Below are 18,834 nucleotides of genomic sequence, written 5' to 3' on the forward strand. Positions count from 1 at the left end.
TTCAGCCAGCTTTATCACTTTGTTATTGGTCCAGTCCTGTTACTCCTAAATATGCCCATAAAACTTACTTGTCCCCTGGGTCAAACTTGCTATTCTTACATGAGAAGACTCCTTCTTGAAGCCAGGATTTGGTTCTTAAGTGGAAGATGCTATGTTTATCTGAGGGCTGAAGTGAGTCTCATGACATCAATCAATATATTTATGAAAATGTCTGATGAATATATAACCTGTTCTACTGTAGTTTATCCGCTGTTCTGTTTATGCTGAATCTGATTCCAAGTTGCTCAGCTGCAAGTTAAAGAACAGGAAAGAACCACACAAGATGTCAATGGAAAAGATTACATAGATCTCAGTCCATATCCTGATAGCACAACACAGAATGTTTTTGCCCTGCCCAATTTCCATTATTTGACCTATTCTCATTTTAAGCTAGGTCTAACCAACTTTTTCTTCCCCAGCATTTTTAGGGTATCACCAAAAACTGACATCTAAAATGCCCTTACTTCAGTTTTATCTCAACAAAGTTTCATTTACCTTTGGAAAGGTAAATAATGAACAGACATTAAAAATACACACACACACACATATAGCTCAAATCAAATATCATGCTTGATGAGTCATAGTAAGAAGATAGAAAAGAGTTAAACTGCCCATTGATATCACTTTGAATCAATGTGGGTTTCAATAGTAAATATATATATTCAGAGTTGAAATGAAAAAGGCAGTTTTTTAATTTACCTGATTTTGTAAACAAGCAGGAAGCTTGGAAATTGATGTAATTTTTTATAATCATTGTGATTCTAAAATTTATTTTCGTTCTTCAGAATTACATGGCACAATAATTTGCTGGTTATTATTATTCACTTAACCAAAAAGACTAGGAGTATCATTCTTGGACTGACCGTCCCCTGCCATCCTTCTCCCTACCACACGCACACTTACCCCTGTGTCAGGTAGTGTACAAACAGCTGTAGACTCTCCCAGGTCCTTCCCAGAAGCACTTACAATATACATGTGCTACCGTCATGTGTGTGACAAGATATAGTTGGTTTATACTTTGGATGTTTCTGGCACTTAAAGTACAGAGAGGCACAAGAAAAATTAATCCCTGAATCAATGACCTCTATAGACTTAGATTAGTCCTGAATTTGACTAATTGACTTCATTGGTTACACTGGTAAAAAGGTAGTGGACAAAAGTGGCTGTCGCCCACCTTTTCACTCTCTGATTCCCAAGGCTGCCAGAAGCTTGTCTTTCTCTCAGCATAATTTATAATCTCAAGGCTGCTCTAAGCTCCACTGGCTTGTAACAGTCTCAGAGATGGTTTTACACTGGCTGGGGATTTCCAGTACACATGCTCTGGCCACAGCCCTTAAAATGGAATGGGGATCAGGCACCAGTGGAATAGAGATAAGTAGGTTGACCCTGAACAATTTGGAAATTCCCCCATTTTGGCATAATCCCTGGCTATGTCATTGAGGTAGTTTCCTAGTCCCTTTACACTGTTGGTATTAGACTTTGCCCTCTGCTTATAAATTAGAGGCATTTTCCATACCCGCTAAACGCTAACATAGAATGAGTGACATTAATTTATCATGCATACTCACTCTCATTTTATGGTCAGCTCATACAAGGATTTACATCACTACAGACGCTTGCAAGGAGGTTGTATCCACTTTCTGTAGGTCACATTTTGCCTTATTTTGCCCTTTATCTTCCTTTATCCCCAGAAGGTATATGATGCATGGAACCATATAGCAAAACCTGTATTTACATAAGCTGTTTTTAATCAAAACTGGAATTAGTATCTTCAGCAATCAGTGACCGTACATATGTCAGTGTACAAATTGCTATACTTAACAAAGTAGGAATAATGACTCTTTGTAGGCAGAAAAGTGACAGAGGTAAGGGTGCTTGTATGTCACTGTGTGTGTGTCTGTGTGTGTGTAATACATGCACATTTACCCATGTGTGTAGTAGATGTATATATAATACAGGTGTACACCTCCATATATCTATAGAGACAAAGCATAATTTCAGATATAAACAAACAAAACCCAGAACCAGTGTTTTAAATTGAAAGCAAATGATGCTTGCAGCCTGTGGTCCCTGTTCTGAATACAAGCAGGTGAGGAGTGGTGCTAAGTGCTTTTGATGTTGCCAGGTCCCATTTACCACCCAACTTTTTCTCCTCCAAAACCTCTTAACAAACTTCAAAGGCCTCCTTGCTTCTTGCCTTGATCCAGTGCACTGAGACCTTTAGTTCAAAGAACTTTCCTTAAACCCTCTTCTTAAACTGCAACCAAAACTTTTTCTTCCCTTTCCACAAAGTAGCAATTACAGCTCTGTTGCGTGGCGATTGGGCTTGGGCCGATCAGCTCCTGCTATTAATTAATCTCACAAAGGGGGCTCATTTCCTGGCATTCAAATTGACAAGAGACCAGAGAACAGAAAGCCCTTTCAAAGCAGTTCCAGTTAACTGAGGAAGAGGTATCAGAAGAAAGAGCCCCACACTATTTGAGGCAGAGGGCACATTTGATACTGCCTATACTTGCTGCTGATTGAATGATTTTGTTAAGGAGAGCTCTTTACTAATCTTTTACCTGCAAAGCTTAAGAGCAAGTAAATGCAGCACAAATATTGCTAAATTGTGACAGAGAGGCATCATAGGCCAGACTTTCGATTTCAGTCTCCCAATGCATCTTCTTGAGCATTATGCTTACTTTAAACAGAAAGTGTTCACTTTACTTACACAGAAAAGCTCTTGGAAGAGGGGGAAGATGAAGAGAGGCAAGAAAGAAGAATAGCAGACAAGAGATTAAAGCTTTTTATTCAGTATCTCTTTCGTATTCAAATTGTGCTAAGGGCTCTGTGAAAGTTAGAAGCAAGCTTGTTCAGGAGGGCTTCTAAAGTGTGTACATGGATTCCATGGGAATAGAAAAGAAGCCACGGACTGGGTAATGAAAGAAAGATAAGATGTCCTATATAAAACAACTTGAGAGTGGTTCAATTACTTCAGCAAACCATCAAGGCGAGCTTTGAAGATTTGAGGAAACACTGCTAAAATTTAACAAAAAAACTCATGTTGCAGGTTTTGTACTAATAAATGTTTGTATACTGTGTGAATTACTTAAGCTATATTCCCTGCATGAACATTGTTTACTTCACTGTTTTCTTTTTTTCCAGAAGAGATACGTTTGCCATGGCATATAGTTATGGAAAATGAAGTATTCATGTTTGATCTCTATATTTTTGTGACAGGGAGTGATGCCATCAAAAAATGGCATCATTGTTTACAAAAATAAGCTTGGGAATTAGAGCTCCATGAACACCTGACAACCTTGCATATCCTTGTGAGCAGTTAAAGTAGTCCTGACAAAGGCCTAAATGGTATAAGAAATAATTAACCAGCTTCTCCCAGTGAAAGGTCTGCATAGGGGAATATACCAGCTACAAAAATAAAAGTCTGCAGTTTAGAAAATACCTATTTTTAATTGCAGCTCTCTCTCTCCTGCTCTCTCCCCCGCTTCCCCCCCATCTTCTACCAATTCTGTATGCCTGAGATTTGACAAGTAACATCAAACATGGTCCAAGAACAAAGCTAACCAACCATGGCCTGCAGCATCCTTCAACCAAAAGTCACCTTTACTCAAGCTTTGCTATCTAATTTGAGTGTTTCTGTATGTACTCTACAAGCAGAAGTCCTAAAACTCTCTTAGTGTAAAGCTTTCCTGTTTTCTCATCCAAGAGATTACAATGGCAATGCAAGAATGATTTAACAATTTTGAAAATCATAAGGCACCCTACAATTGTGAGGTTTAGTGATGCAGCAGCCTACCACATTACCTTATTTCTCCTTAGTTCTTTTTATATACACACTAGCCGTATCTACATGAGACTCTAACTGCCCAATCATTACTGCGCAGTCATTAAGTACTTGTATAAACAAGTACTAAATAACGGCAGTAACCCAAGTTACTGTGCGGCCGACAAATGACTTTTTCGTGACTCTACTGCACGGCAACCTAATACTACTGCACAGTAGCTTTGTGTCACAATTGTTGCCATGTAGCACTACTGCATAGTAGCATTGGGCTACTGCATAGTCAGTGTCTTGTTCAGATGTGGCCACTGACTGACAAATTTGGAAATGTTTAAAGTGCTATTAAATCCTTTTTTGTGAAATGTTCTCAAATAATTAAGACACAATTTACTTTACAGTTTTCTTTCCTTGATGGTTAGGTCAAATAAGTAGCATACCTAAATGTGTCTAAGTTAAGCCAGAGATACTTTATTCAGAAATAGTTACAACACAGTGCTGGATTTAGGCTTAAACTACTTAAGCTACAGTTTAGGGCCTTACAATATGAGGGGCCTTTAAATAAGAAAAAACAACCTGGACATTTTCGTTCTAATCTGACAAAAAGATTCACATATATGGCTCCACAGTTTTATTCATATTGAGTTCATAAATTTGTGCAGAAATAACAATAATTAATCTTAAAATTTAATGAAAATCCATTTTTGTGGATTTTGTGGCTTATTTTTATCGTATGGGACCTCTTAAAATGGCTTAGGGCCTCAGCATGTCATAATCTGGCACTGTTACAAGAGGAACAATCTTAACACAAAATAATTACAAAAAAGAATGTGTGACAAAGATCATTAGTTTATAAAGTAAATGGACAACAAAAAGCAAAATAAACTTAATTTACCAAAAAATTCAAAGCGTCTATCTTCCTGAACCTAAACAAAAGGAAAGGTTGATAAGGTCTTTTAGAATATTGTTAGCATTCCAAGACTATCCTCTAGGGTTTTCCATAAGGCCATCTAAAGTTTCATGGCTTCCTAGTATATAGTCATATGCATTAATTAAACTTACTGTTATCAATATTCTTTGTTCATTACCCCCGTACCATTAAATTAGAACATAACCATATAACTACATGTTGTGCCCATCACTATTTCTGGCCTTCCTTTATCTTCCTTCCCCATCATTTTCTGTCAGTTTATTTCCCATCATTCCATTCTTTCTCTATATCTCCTTCTCGAGTAATCTGAGCCCTAGTCCAAATGAATCTTTTCTTCCTTAAAAGAGGAATTATCTCTACAGACCTCTGGAATTATCAAGTTTTTAGGTTTCATAGACATTACAAGCCAGCTGACCTTTGTATGAGTGGACTAGAATATTGCTAAAATGAGGCTCAACAGCTAAACCTCCAACCAACTGGGTAAGCTGGACAATTCCCACCAACTATGTACTGCTGTCTTTCAGTACCTTGTCAGCACCTGTCCCTATGTCTCTCTTGTACATTAAAACACAAAATGTAATCTTTGAATTTTTTTACAAAAACACTCAACCCTGCTTAGACTTCTATTGTCTCCCTTTTACTTCTGGTCTTTCTCCTTCACACCCTGTTTCCTCCCCTACTCCATGGTCTATATGTCATTATTCTTTACTATATCTGTCTAGTTTAGATTGTATGTTCCTCAAAGCAGGAATATTGTCACTTTATGGGTGCATCTGCACATGTTGTTAGTGCTCTATAAACTTATTATAAGCTTACTCTACCATGTATATTTACAGGTAGAAGAAAACTGTGCAATAACCTGATTTACCGTACAGTAGCTGCTGCGAACAATGACATAATGATGCCTTACTGTACAGTAAATTAGTTTACTGCACAGTAAAGCATCTTGTGTAGAGGTGCACTATGATTCCTATCAAATACTCAAGTAAGGATTGCTATTAGGGCTCTTATGTACAAAAAAGGAGGTAAGAAAACGATAGACCTAGCTTATTGTCTCTAAACAGCTTACAAGTGCAACCCTGTTCAGAAAACACAGTTTTTCAAAAAAACCCCAACCAACCAAACAAGCAAACAACAACCCCCCCCTCATAAAGAGCATTATCGAGAGCCCACTAACATTAGTGACAGTCTTTCCACTGTCTTCTATTGGAACTAGATTAGGACTCAACCATGTTAGAAGATTTTTTTATAAAGTTTGATGCTACCCAAAATTAATTTCTTGGATAATCTTGCTTCCAAAGAATAACAGGAAAAAACTAGCTTTTGGATTATCATGAAAGTCAACTTCTGAGGAAGAGGTTTTTTTTTTACAGGAAATAAACAGAAGGTCTCTGATTGACAGATTTATCAAAGTAAATGTCCTTCAGTCTTCCTCAAATGAGCAGTTCCCTCCTCTATCAGCTTGATCAAATCGTACAGGACAGTTATTAAACCAACTGTAATAATTTTGAACCGGCTATAAAGACAAATACCATTATTAACATACTATAAAGCATACCTTTAGTTCTATAGAGCATAGGAAATCCTCCAGAGATACAGTCTTGTTTATGGTCAGCAAAGCCATTTTTGGGAAAAGGATGGTTTCATAGTATTCAGGTTCATTAGAGTAAGTATCAGCATAGAGGAGCCTTAATTTCTTTGAGACTGCAAAATAGATTCAATTGAAACCTAAGCCCTTTTTCAATTGTGGTACTAGAATAATAGATTCTATGGCAAGTATCTTGGAGACGGTGGAAATGGCTGCTCGCTTTTTTATGCATAGTTCACTGATTAACATCTGCCTGATTGAACCCTTATAAACTTGGAATGGACTCAAATTTTATTGAGTAGCTTTGTTGAAAGGTCTCTGAAACACATGTATATGAGTTTTCTAGAATGAATGAAACAGGGACTACTTAAGACTCTACTTCTGCTACCTGAAGACTATGTGAAGGATAGCAATATTTTTTTTCAGAGTAATGGAATCAAACATACCAACAACCAAAGTCCTATCAACCAATGTACTGAATTCCCCTTGGAAGGCATTGAGCACCTTTATTTCTCTTTACCTTTGGTGGGAGTCGAGTGCTCTTAGCATTTCTGAAGAGCTAATTCATAGGATTGAGGTACAAGAGGAAGTCTTCAGTGATCACAGGGACTACAAATATATAAGATGTTATTGCTTATTCCTAAATATTTGCAGTATTTTCATACAGGACAGTTAAAATATTTAACTTGGATAAAGAGAGCCTCTTCCATGATATCAAATAGTAAAATAGATTACAGCATGTCTTCCAAATAGAAAAAAATCTAAGAACTTAATTCTACGATAATTTAGGCTGTGTTCTACCATGTTCTACCATGCTGTGTTCTACCATTTAATGTTAAAACCTATGCCACCATCTCGAAACTCATTCATTAATATCATGAAATGAGATTATAATGCCCTTCTTTAGATAGTGTAATACTTTAATCATTGATTTCAGTAGGGTAATACAAATAAATGTACCACTCAGCAGGAGTCAGGATACTAGAATATGGCCCATACACTCTATACGAACATCTGATACTATAAAAATTCTACAACTCTATTATACTGAAAAAAAATAACAAACATTTTTGCCTTCTACATGGCTGAATGTATTGACGCTTTCAATTTCAGGATTATAACAATTTCCAGAATGCTAGTGTTGTAGCTAGTTTCTGTGTGATAAAACCCGTGTTGAAAAGGTGTTTGGGTGACCCCACAGTCTGAGCTCCTCCCCTCTGTTATGGTGAATGTCTTAGGTGATAGACCAGATCTTCCTTCTCAGGTGACTTTTCACCCCTAACCAACCTCATCCCCCTCACCCCACTCCAGACCTTTGAAGCTCCAGTGGAGGAAGTTCTGCCACCCCTCAAGGTTATCGTCACGTTGGGTCTCCATAAAGAAAACAACTTTTCCTTTTGAGAAAGAGGTATACCTGAAGCATCTATTATTGTTTTGGGATCGTATTTGCCACAAACAATCAGTAACGCAAAACAGGTAAAAGGACTCTTTTAGAAGACAAATAAAGCATACATGCAAGGGCAACTATAGTTTGAGAGACAGATAAGAGAAACATAAAGGGTCAAAAATATGCATTCTCACCCTATTGTTACTCTCTCTAGAAACAGCTTTAGAATAATCCCTTGTGATCAGAGATGTCCATGAAGATGGCTTCTCTTGCTAGTGTTTTGCCAGCTAATTGACTCTCTCAGCTTGTCCAAGCTGAACCCTAGATGAATTTCCCAAATTCAGGAACATTTGATCTGTCTACCAGCTCAGTAGCCGGAGCCAGAAAACATCCCCCTTCCACAGGGATTTCCTGACCTCTTTTTCTTTTAAGGTACATCCTTTTATCCCTTTCCCATCACCCCTTAGTTTTTGGGGATAAAGCATATTATGAAGATAACTATTCCTCTCTACCCAGTGAGACCACCCAGTTCCTCCACCCTAGTGTCATTCCCCTTTCCAGAAAAAAAGTTTTGGGGCCAATTGCCTTAGTTATTGTTTCAATCCATAAAGGGAGCAAACCTTCTCTAAATGGGAATGGCTACAGGTTCATGAACATCCACATTTCTACCCCACCTGGTCAAGGAATTGGGTCCCTCTTCTGTGTGAGAACAGCTAACTACCGTACCCTACCTGATCATTTGTATTTAAAGCACCTATTGTTTTTCAATCACACATTATCATTACTCTGTCTGGCCCAAGATGCAGATGCATATAAACTGGATGCCCCTTGGGTGCCTGCTAAGTACCTTACTTGATTATCTTCCTTACATCATGAAAATAAAGTACATTTATATCCAACATTAGAACACATACAGACATAATGTAGGTAACTTGGAAAGGGTTCAGAGGAGGGCCACCCGTCTGGTTAAAGGCCTACAGGAAAAACCCTATGAGGAGTGACTGAGGGACCTGAATCTTTTCAACCTCCACAAGAGAAGGCTGAGAGGTGATCTTGTGGCTGTCTACAAACTCATTGGGCAGTTGGGGGGTGGGGGAAAGGCAGCAGGAAATGTGGGATCCAATGTTTACCAGGGTGCCCATTGGGGTAACTAGAAACAATGGCCACAAACTGAAGGAGAGCAAATTTAGATTGGACATCAGGAAAAAAATGTTTACAGTGAGGGTTGCCAAAATATGTAATACACTTCTGAGGGAGGTGGTGCTGTCCCCTTCCTTGGAGGTATTTAAGAGGAGATTGGACAAACATCTGGTTGGGGTCATCTGACCCCAGCACTCTTTCCTTCCAACCCTAAAATCTATAAAACCTATGAAATCTATAAAAATGGCAAAACTGAGCACAGCTGAATACTAGCTACAAACAGATACCAAACACCACAAGAGTAAATTTAATCTGGGAGAATATTCACACATGCCAAGGAAACTTGCTTTTGGGGTGAATCCATGACAGCCTGTATTTGTATTCCTGTATTTTTGCAGTTTGCTTTAACTGTATTTTGGTTCTTCATTGTAATAGCTGTTTGGTAGAGATATAATACATGTGGAGAATAAAATACTGGAGTTAGGAAAGAAGCCATTACCTTTCTAAATTGAACAAAATCTGAATGGCAAGCATGTATTCTGCATGCTGTGAAATTTAAGTGCTTTTTAATTGTACAAATTTCATGTAATCCTAATCATTTCCCACAAGACATAACACTAGAGCAGTACAAGATTTCCATAGTGCCACAGCCACATTTCTCCTATGATGTTCTATGTGGCTCGATTGCCAGACTTATTGTCCAGCCTAGGAGACTAGGAGCATGTAGTACATAAACTGCTACTGTTGTGAGAGTCTGGATCAGCCTTGCAGTTTAATTTTGATCAGACTCAAAACAAATATTTAGATCGCTTCCATGAATTGAAATATTTTAATTTAGATAGAACCAAGATAAGATAAAACAGCTCATTTTAGCTTTCAGGAAAATCAGCATCATCATCCCTGGAAAAAAAATGATTTTCCAAAAATAGAATTTTCTGTAGAAAAATAATTGCTTCAATTTGTTTTTCTTTTTTACCCATTGTAATTATAAAACTATGCAAGTACCTCAAAGCTGGAGGCTGATTCAAGCATGCCACATGGTCTTTAGTGGTTTACCCCATTCAGTCTGTCTCACTTACAATCCTTTATTCTCCACATCCATCATGTTTCTGATCAAAAATACATATTTTTTATTTATCCATATAAAAAGAAATACAAGTGAACTTTAATAAAAGTTAGCACAGGCTCACTGTACTAAGGTATAACCTTTGCTACTGTGTTGTGAAATATGGTCCACAGGTCTTTTATTCTTAACTACCTGGGAAGTATAAATATGTTGCCTAACTTCTACATTAGGAAAATGTTTCAGTCCTGGTAAATACTTATACTAAAACATGGCTAGTTCTCTGCTAAAGTTATATATATATATATTTGGCAACACAGGGAAAATAAATCAAGTTATTTACCAGCTGGTGCAAATAAAAGGTTTTACCACCATATTTAAATCAGCTAAACCTAAAATATCCTAAACAGAAACCAAAATTAAACCTAACCAACCTAAAATATCATTCTCAGACTGAGGCAATGAATAGAGGAATGACAAACAAGGGATGGATACCTGGAATAGAGGTAAGTGAGTGTCAAGATGGTCTTCACTGGGGAGCAGGAGACAGGAGACAAGACCCAGTTAATTAGTGAAGATAAGAGGTGTCAGCTTTATAGAAGGCAGTGGATGTGATATACCTTAACATAGCAAGACTTTTGATACTTTCCCATGATCGTCTCTTTAGTAAGGAAATACTGTCTATATGAAAATACCATAATGATTGGTTGGATCGTTGTTCTTAAAGAATAATCACCTATGGCTTGATGTATAACCCAGAAGAGAAATCAGGTGGAGTTCCCTAAAAATCTGTCCTTAGTTCATTACTGTTTAGTGTCTTCATTAACGAGTTGGAGGATTGATTTGAGTGCACACCTAGTAAATTTACAGATAACGCTAACTTGGGTGGGGTAGTAGATATTTTGGAGAATAGAATCAGGATTCAAAATGATCTTAGGGAATTGATACAAAATTAATTCAAAATACTGCACTTAGGATGGAACAATCAAATGTACAACACAAACTGGAGAACACCTGAATAGGCTTCAGTGGGTGCATCTACACATAGTTACTGTAATTAGTTTAGTACTTGCTTAATGAAGTAATAACTAAATGCAAAGTATTTACAGTTACTGCTTAGTAGCATGGACTCACATTTTTTTGTGATGCTTACTGTGCAGTAGTCTAATGACACTGCACAGTAGTGTATTAGCATGTTTTTTTTTTACTGGCATGCAACTGTGCAGTGTTATTAGGCTACTACATAGTAAGTGTCTCATGTAGACACACCCAGTGTCCAGTTTGGAGCATTACTCTTCAAGAAGGACCTACACAAATTGGAAAGAATCCAGTAGACAGCAACAAAAGTGAGTAGAGGTATAGAGAACATGGCCTACAAGGAGAGGTTGGCAGAATTGGGATTATTTACACAGGAGGGAGAAATTTGATAACAGTCTTCAAATATATAGAGTTCTTATATAGAAAATGGTGAGAGATTACTTTCTGTGTCCACACAGGAAATGACAAGAAGAAATTACCTTAAATTGCAACAAGGGGAATTTAGTATGGATGTTAGAAGGAATTTTCTAACTATCTGGGTAGTTGAGCACTAGAGAGGCTGTGGAAACTGCATTCTTGAAAGTTTTTAAGAGAAGGCGAGACAAACATGTACCTGGGATGGTTTACACAGGGATGGTCCTGGTTTGAACAAAGACCTAAATTAAATGACCTCAGGAGATCCCTTCCAGAATTATTTTTCCCTGATTCTTTTAGAAGTAGAGAAAGAAAGCATTTGCTTGAAGGCAGTGGGAAAAACAAGTGTAGTGATAGGCCTGCTGTGGAAGAGGGGAAGAGTGAGGAAACAATTACATTTTTGAGTCAGCTTATATTTTCATATTACAGCCCAGTTTACTACCAATAGACCAGCGCTAGAAACCAGTAGAAACATGTGATTGAGAATCATTGAACACCATGAATTTTTACAAGAATTACAGAATCACCTGTGCTGCAAAAAAAGAAAAAAATTGTGCTGGCCTACAGTGAAAACACTTACTGTTCAACAGTCCTTAAAATTTCTCATTTTTCACCTGTGGTGGGGTATTTTAGGTGCACTGTACAATAAAGTTTTATACACAAAGAATCTGATACATGGTATTAAGGCCTTAGTAGTATTTTGTTTTACTCATTTTCCAAGATTCAACTCTTTATTCAAGAATGAAAAATATCCATATTGTAAAGGGGTGAAATTGTTGTATTGATCCTATTTATTAAAATAATTATAATAGGACATAGAAAATATGAAGAAACTGCTATAGAAAATTATTGAATACAAGGTAATGTCTTCTTTACCAGACAGTTAACTTAAAATAAATCTCTTATAAATATTTAGGTTATGCTTCATAGAATAAGAGATATTAAATTAGATGATTATTACATAGCCAACTGACCAGAAACAAAGTCTCTGTTTTAGATTTTCCTGACAAAAATAAGACTTTGGAAAAATTGCAATTTTCTTTTCATTCCAACAGAAAATCCCTAACTACTTCTGAATATAGCTAAGTATTCAAATAATAAACTTGATACTAAGAAAGAGCAAAGATTATTCCAGGTGGCAAAAAAAATATTTTCATTAGAAGCAATACGATGTTTTAAGAGACAAGGAAAATTAAGGCTGGATGTCAAAAAACCCTAATTCCTAATAGTATATACTGTACTGATTTTCCAAGAGACATCAACAAGAAGTGGTGGAACAAACCTGGACAGAGGCACTTAGATGTAACACTGTCATTTCAAGGAATAATGCTGCATTATCAGTGTTCTAAATACCTAGTTCATTCTCTAATGCCTCTGATTATCTATATTGTAACCATTAGTAGAATCAAGGTGAATTGTAGCAAATAAACATAGACTGGGAGCCATCTTATAGAACTAGCACTGTCAAGGATATAAATGATTAAAATTAAGTTAAACAATTTTTAAATTTTAACCACTCTTTTCTACAAGTAGATTGCATACATTGCATAGGACTTGTAAGATTAAATGCATTACACATTTGCATCACCTTTATACATTTTAAAAGTAAGGTCTATTTTGAATCTAAAGGTGTATTTTGATCCATAGATTACTTTCTCAAAATTCTATTACCACCAAACAAGCTCAATTTATTAAATAAAAATAAGGATAAAAAATATAGTAGTCTGAAATTCACACATTTCTAAGTTAGAGCAAAGGACATCCTACACAGCAACATAGTTATAGCATACATAAATCAACTTGAAACTCATATAAGCAATAACTTACATACATTTTATTGCTATAGACACATTTATTGGGATTAAAATTTTACAGTATCATAATACTCCTACTGGCTCATCTTAAAGTACTAATGTGATAGGGCCTTTATTAATAAATGTAGATCATAGAGTAGTTATTTCCAAAAGGTGTGGCTTTGAAGCACAAGTATTTTATTAGGTATCCAGTATGCTAAACTATTTTATACTTTCTTCCTGCTTTTCATGAACAAAACTAACAGAAACCAATATACCCTTAAAACACCAACCAGCCGCAAACTGTTTTATGTTCAAAGCCCAACCCTACTTAAAATAATTTCTGTTTAACAATATTTAAAATAAAGGAATTTCACTCTGAACAGTTGATCCAATTTGGCCATATTCCTAGTAAAACAGAAAAAAATTCAACATGGGGAGATATATTTGGTGCTCCCTTCTCCTCAGACTATTCTGAGATATGTACTTACTGAATTCTACAAAGCAAATGATTTTTCCTATTTTCATATTTAGTCAATTGTTTTAGTCAGTATTTTAAAGAATAGACTTTTAGATGTTTATTTGTGTCATTTCAAACACATTCTATTTATATATTGTTGATATCACTGAAGTTTATTATCAGTGAAACATCACATGGTATTGCAACCTTAATAAAAGAGACTTAATTAAATTGTCAGGCTTTATCAACTGCTGAGTAAATAGATAAGCTGGATTTCAGTAGGTTTTTTTTTCTTTTATTTTTCTTTTGCCAATTCTGGCTGGCTGAATTACATTCATTTCTATAGAACCTTCATTGATTTGTCATAAGATGTTCTCTTCCTTCATATAACACACATGCAAACAGCCCTTTATTGGTCTTCACAACATCAATTTGACAACAGCACATAAAGCAAATGGCACTTTCGGGGGTGATTAATATAAGACAATAGCTGCCACCAACTTGATGTGATTTGGGATATTTATATAGGTGTTTGTTTATCAAATGAATCATGTTATGTCCTTTGGAAATGTAAGAGATATTTAAGGTTACATGCAGATATTTTGGGATCTGACTGTTCAGAGTGCAAGCAGGTGTTGACATATAGATTAAAAGAAGAGAACACTCTGAGCATTGATACAGCTGAAGATCTTTGGGAACAGATACCTGCTTTAGTAATTAGAAAAAAAGTCTGATTATCCAAGATGAGACCTTATGGTTATGGAAACTCTAACTAGATTAGCATGTGTCAGTGCAACTGTACCACAGTCTAACTGTGATAGGCACCCGTGAGTGCCAAGAACTGGGATAAAGTGGAAGTATACAAGATCAGGGGCAGACCCAGAGGGGGCCTGATGCTGTGAAAACAGGAGATGGGGACATAGTAAAGGGTCTGAATCAGGTACAAATTCCTTCCCTCTGTGTACCATAGCACATCCCATCCCATTCTGCCCCATGCCTACCCACTGCTGCCACTGTCTCCACTATCCCTAGCTGATCCAGGGGGCAGGTGGAGCTCCAGAGCTGCTGTGCAGAAACCTGGCTTAGCTGGGAATCATAGAATCATAGAAGTAGGGTTGGAAGGGACCTTGTAGATCTTCAAGTCTGACCCCCAGGGACCCCCAGGGTGAAGAAAAATGGGCTCAAATGACCCCAGCCAAGTAGGCATCAAGCCTCTTCTTAAAGACCCCCAGGGTAGGAGCCAGCACCACTTCCCTTGGAAGTTGGTTCCAGATCCTAGCCGACCTAACTGTGAAGTAGTTCCTACGGATGTCTAATCTAAACCTACTCTCCAACAACTTGTGGCCGTTATTCCTTATTATCCCGGGGGGCGCTAGGGGAAACGAGGTCTACCCCAAACCCTTCTGGTCCCCCCTAGTGAGTTTATAGACGGTCACCAGGTCCCCCCTCAGCCTTCTCTTGTGAAGGCTGAACAGGTTCAGGTCCCGTAGCCTCTCATTGTAGGGTCTGCCCTGCTGTCCCCAGATCATGCGTGTGGCCCTCCTCTGGACCCTCTCAATGTTGTCCACATCCCTCTTGAAGTGGGGTGCCCAGAACTGGACACAGTACTCCAGCTGTGGCCTGACCAGGGTCACGTAGAGGGGGAGGATCACCTCCTTGGCCCTACTTGAGATGCACCTGTGGATGCACAATAAGGTCCGGTGAGCCCTGCTGACCGTGACCTCACACTGTTGGCCCATGTTCATCTTGGAGTCAATGATGACTCCAAGATCCCTTTCTGCCTCCGTGCTCTCAAGGAGGGAGTTTCCCATCTTATAAGTGTGTTGCTGGTTACTACTGCCCAAGTGCAGCACCCTCCACTTCTCAGTATTGAAACGCATCCTGTTTTTGTTAGCCCACCCCTGCAACCTATCCAGGTCTTTCTGCAGTCTTTCCCTCCCTGCTAACGTGCCCACTTCTCCCCAAATTTTGGTATCATCAGCAAATTTGAACAGGTTGCTTTTCACCCCGTCGTCCAAATTGCTGATAAAGAAATTGAACAGTGTGGGCCCAAGGACCGAGACCTGGGGGACTCCGCTGCCCATTTCCCCCCAGGTCGAATATGACCCGTCTACCACCACCCTCTGAGTACGACCCTCCAGCCAATTTGCAATCCATCTGACTGTGTAGGCATCGATGCCACAGTCGCCTAGTTTTTTAATGAGGATGGGGTGGTCGACAGTGTCAAAGGCCTTGCTGAAGTCCAGAAAGACTACATCCATGGCGACACCTGCATCCAATGCTTTTATGACCTGATCGTAAAAGGCAATCAGGTTGGGATAGCCTCAGTGACAGCAGCAGGTGGCTTCTTCCTTCCTGCCTAATCCCCCCGTTTTCACCACCAGTCACTAGCTTGAGAGCAGGCTTAGAGAGAGGACCTGCCACTGCTCCTGCTGTTCTCAGTTCAGCTTGGCTCCCCTGCTGCCTGGCTGGAGCATGGCAGGAACAACTCTGAATTTCCTCCTGCCCCCCAGGCATCTGGTAGTGCTGGAAGGTGGGAGAATGGAGGCAAAGGTAGAGAATAGGAGATGCTGCTGAGCATGGAGGGAAAGGGAAGGGGTACTGAAGGGGGATACGTACCTGATCCAGACTTTAAAAAGTCCCCAGGTGATACTCCTGATGTGCTGTCTGCCCACTCTGGTGTGGGGGAAGCTAAGAGCAGAGTGCAGCTACCCCTGCAGGACAGGTTGCTGCTCCTGTACTCCCTCCCCCTGACCTTTTCAAAATCCTAGATCCACTCATAAACAAGGAGACTACCTTCTATGGTTTATACAAGACATCTCATATTTACAGACCTGGGGCTCAGGGGACTTAGATACTGTCCCTAAAGAGGCAGTAGTGGGGTTGAGTAGGACAACATGGCCCATCCCACACTAGCCAACACAACGACCTATAAATGCCTAGGAGAACAGCCTGTGCATTCTCTGAGTTGTTTGGGGACTGTGCCTTCCAAAGTTCAATTTGGGACTATGTGACTCTACACTGCCTATTACTTAGGACAGTGGCGTACTACCACCACTTCCCTTCTATTTATAAAAGCCCCACTGTTTCACTTATTGAAGTAGAACTTGCCACAACACAATTCCTAGATATAACCCATATAGTATCTTTGAACAAATAAGCACAGCAATCCAGTTACAAGTCTTGGTCTGCTTTCAATCCACCATAAAACTAGAGTATTTCAGGGGAAAATCTGGTCTTTGCTATATGCATTTTCCCCCTACAAGCTACAATTGGCTGATATCTCATTCCTGCTGTGCTTTCTCCCCATTTTATTGGATCTTACTGGGAGACATAGGGGTGAGGAGAGAAAGGGTGGTTGTTGTGGAAGTAAACGGGTCTGGTATTTTGCAGATAAACATTGATCTTTCCTAATCAATGCATATCTTATTGTTAATTGGAAGCTTGTTTAGATATATGCAAATGTAGCTGAACTTTACTTGGCAAAATAATAAAAATAATTTAAAAAATGCATTTTTACTATATGGAGAAAAATAAACCTAGTTTAGACTTTGGACAGATGGTTAGATTTGGTGTAGCAGAGAAACAGCACAATTAAAACCTAAATATTGTATGTTTTCACAAAGCACATGTCAGAGGTCAAGTGTAGGCATTTATTTTTAATTTTGCAAGAAAATCTTGTCTAGTGCATATAGAGGAAAACTAAGCAAGATTAATGCACATTCCTGACTAAATATGATTGGAAGTTCCTGCTGGCATTTATACATAGGTTTAAATTCATTCAAATATAGCCATCTAATATTTGTTTTATATGACTGAATTAATTATATTTGCAAATGTTAACAATCAATGACAGGTCTACACAAATCACCTAATTAAAATACAAGTCCTGTTATGTGCATGAACTCTTCATTTTTACTTCTTTTTAGCTAACACCAATATAACTGTTTCTGTTAAAAATATTAGACCTTGACATAGTTAGCTTACCTATTTCTCATGCATTTTTTTAGTTAACCGCCACCAGATATTCTCACAACAAAATGAATGGGAGTTGAATGGCAGGTGTCAACAGCAGAAGAACATGCAGAGATGTTCTTTCTTTCACCCCTAAATGAAAAAAGGGTAATCACTTTTCTTGGTAGAAGATATAGGAGAAGATTCAGTATCTCATTCTTCTGTATGCTATTCCATAGTCTACTTAATTGAGGGAAGATGCCAGGGTTTAAGAGGGATGTAGGTGTCATATTAACTTTGTGTAGTCACTCAGCATAGAGAAAAGTTATGCTCCTTGTGCTTCAGATGAATTCCATTTTTCCATCTATGCCTTTTCTTATAACCTGCTTTTTCCATGAAGTCTTTCAATAACAATCTGTTAAAAATAAATCTCCCACCTCTGTACTATGTTGGGCTTGGACCCTCTACACACATGAATTTCATCATCTGTTTATGAGTTTTATTGTAAACTACTCAGCACAGGGATTGTCATGTGTATTGAAATCCTGTAGTCAGGCACAGAACTAGAGTACAGGAAAGTAACACTGGGGAACTTTGGTCCGAGACAATTATTCTTAAGTGCCATGAAAAACAGACAGGTCCTCAATGTTTGATGGCTGACCCAAAAAACCAACAAGTGTAATTGCCTGGCAGTCAAATGTATCTAGGTTAGAGTGCTTAAAACCTGAGTTAACTCTCCAGATTATTGATACTTTTTGGTAACGTTACTCCAGATCTTATACTTAGATCTTATCATAATTTCTTCTGTCCAAAGTAGATAGATACTATACATTTGAAATGTGATTTTGAGAGAGCAATGTTAATGTTCATTGTCTCATTCCTATTGTTGTTTAAAGGTGTCACAACCCAATTAAGCAGTGCCCATGCCACAAGCAAGAGATACCATTCAAAGCAGTTTTATTTTGCACTAGGTTAACTAAGGGTTAACAAAATGATAGTAACAGCCTTCTTTGCTGTGCATGCCAAAAAGAGATTTATAGCTGCGCCACTAACAGAAATGAAACTTTAACCTTCTGTGCTTTACATAAATCATTATAATTGGTCAGAGTAATACAGGGAGTAGCCCTGAAATAACACCCTAGCAAAAACCGCTATATCATTGGCGATTCTAATTAAATTTATGACGTGGCGAAAAACAATTGGCTATTACACAAACAAAACCCGCTTGCACTTCCGTGAAGTCGGA

Source organism: Alligator mississippiensis, chromosome 1 (assembly GCF_030867095.1).
Source record: "Alligator mississippiensis isolate rAllMis1 chromosome 1, rAllMis1, whole genome shotgun sequence".
NCBI lineage: Eukaryota > Metazoa > Chordata > Crocodylia > Alligatoridae > Alligator > Alligator mississippiensis.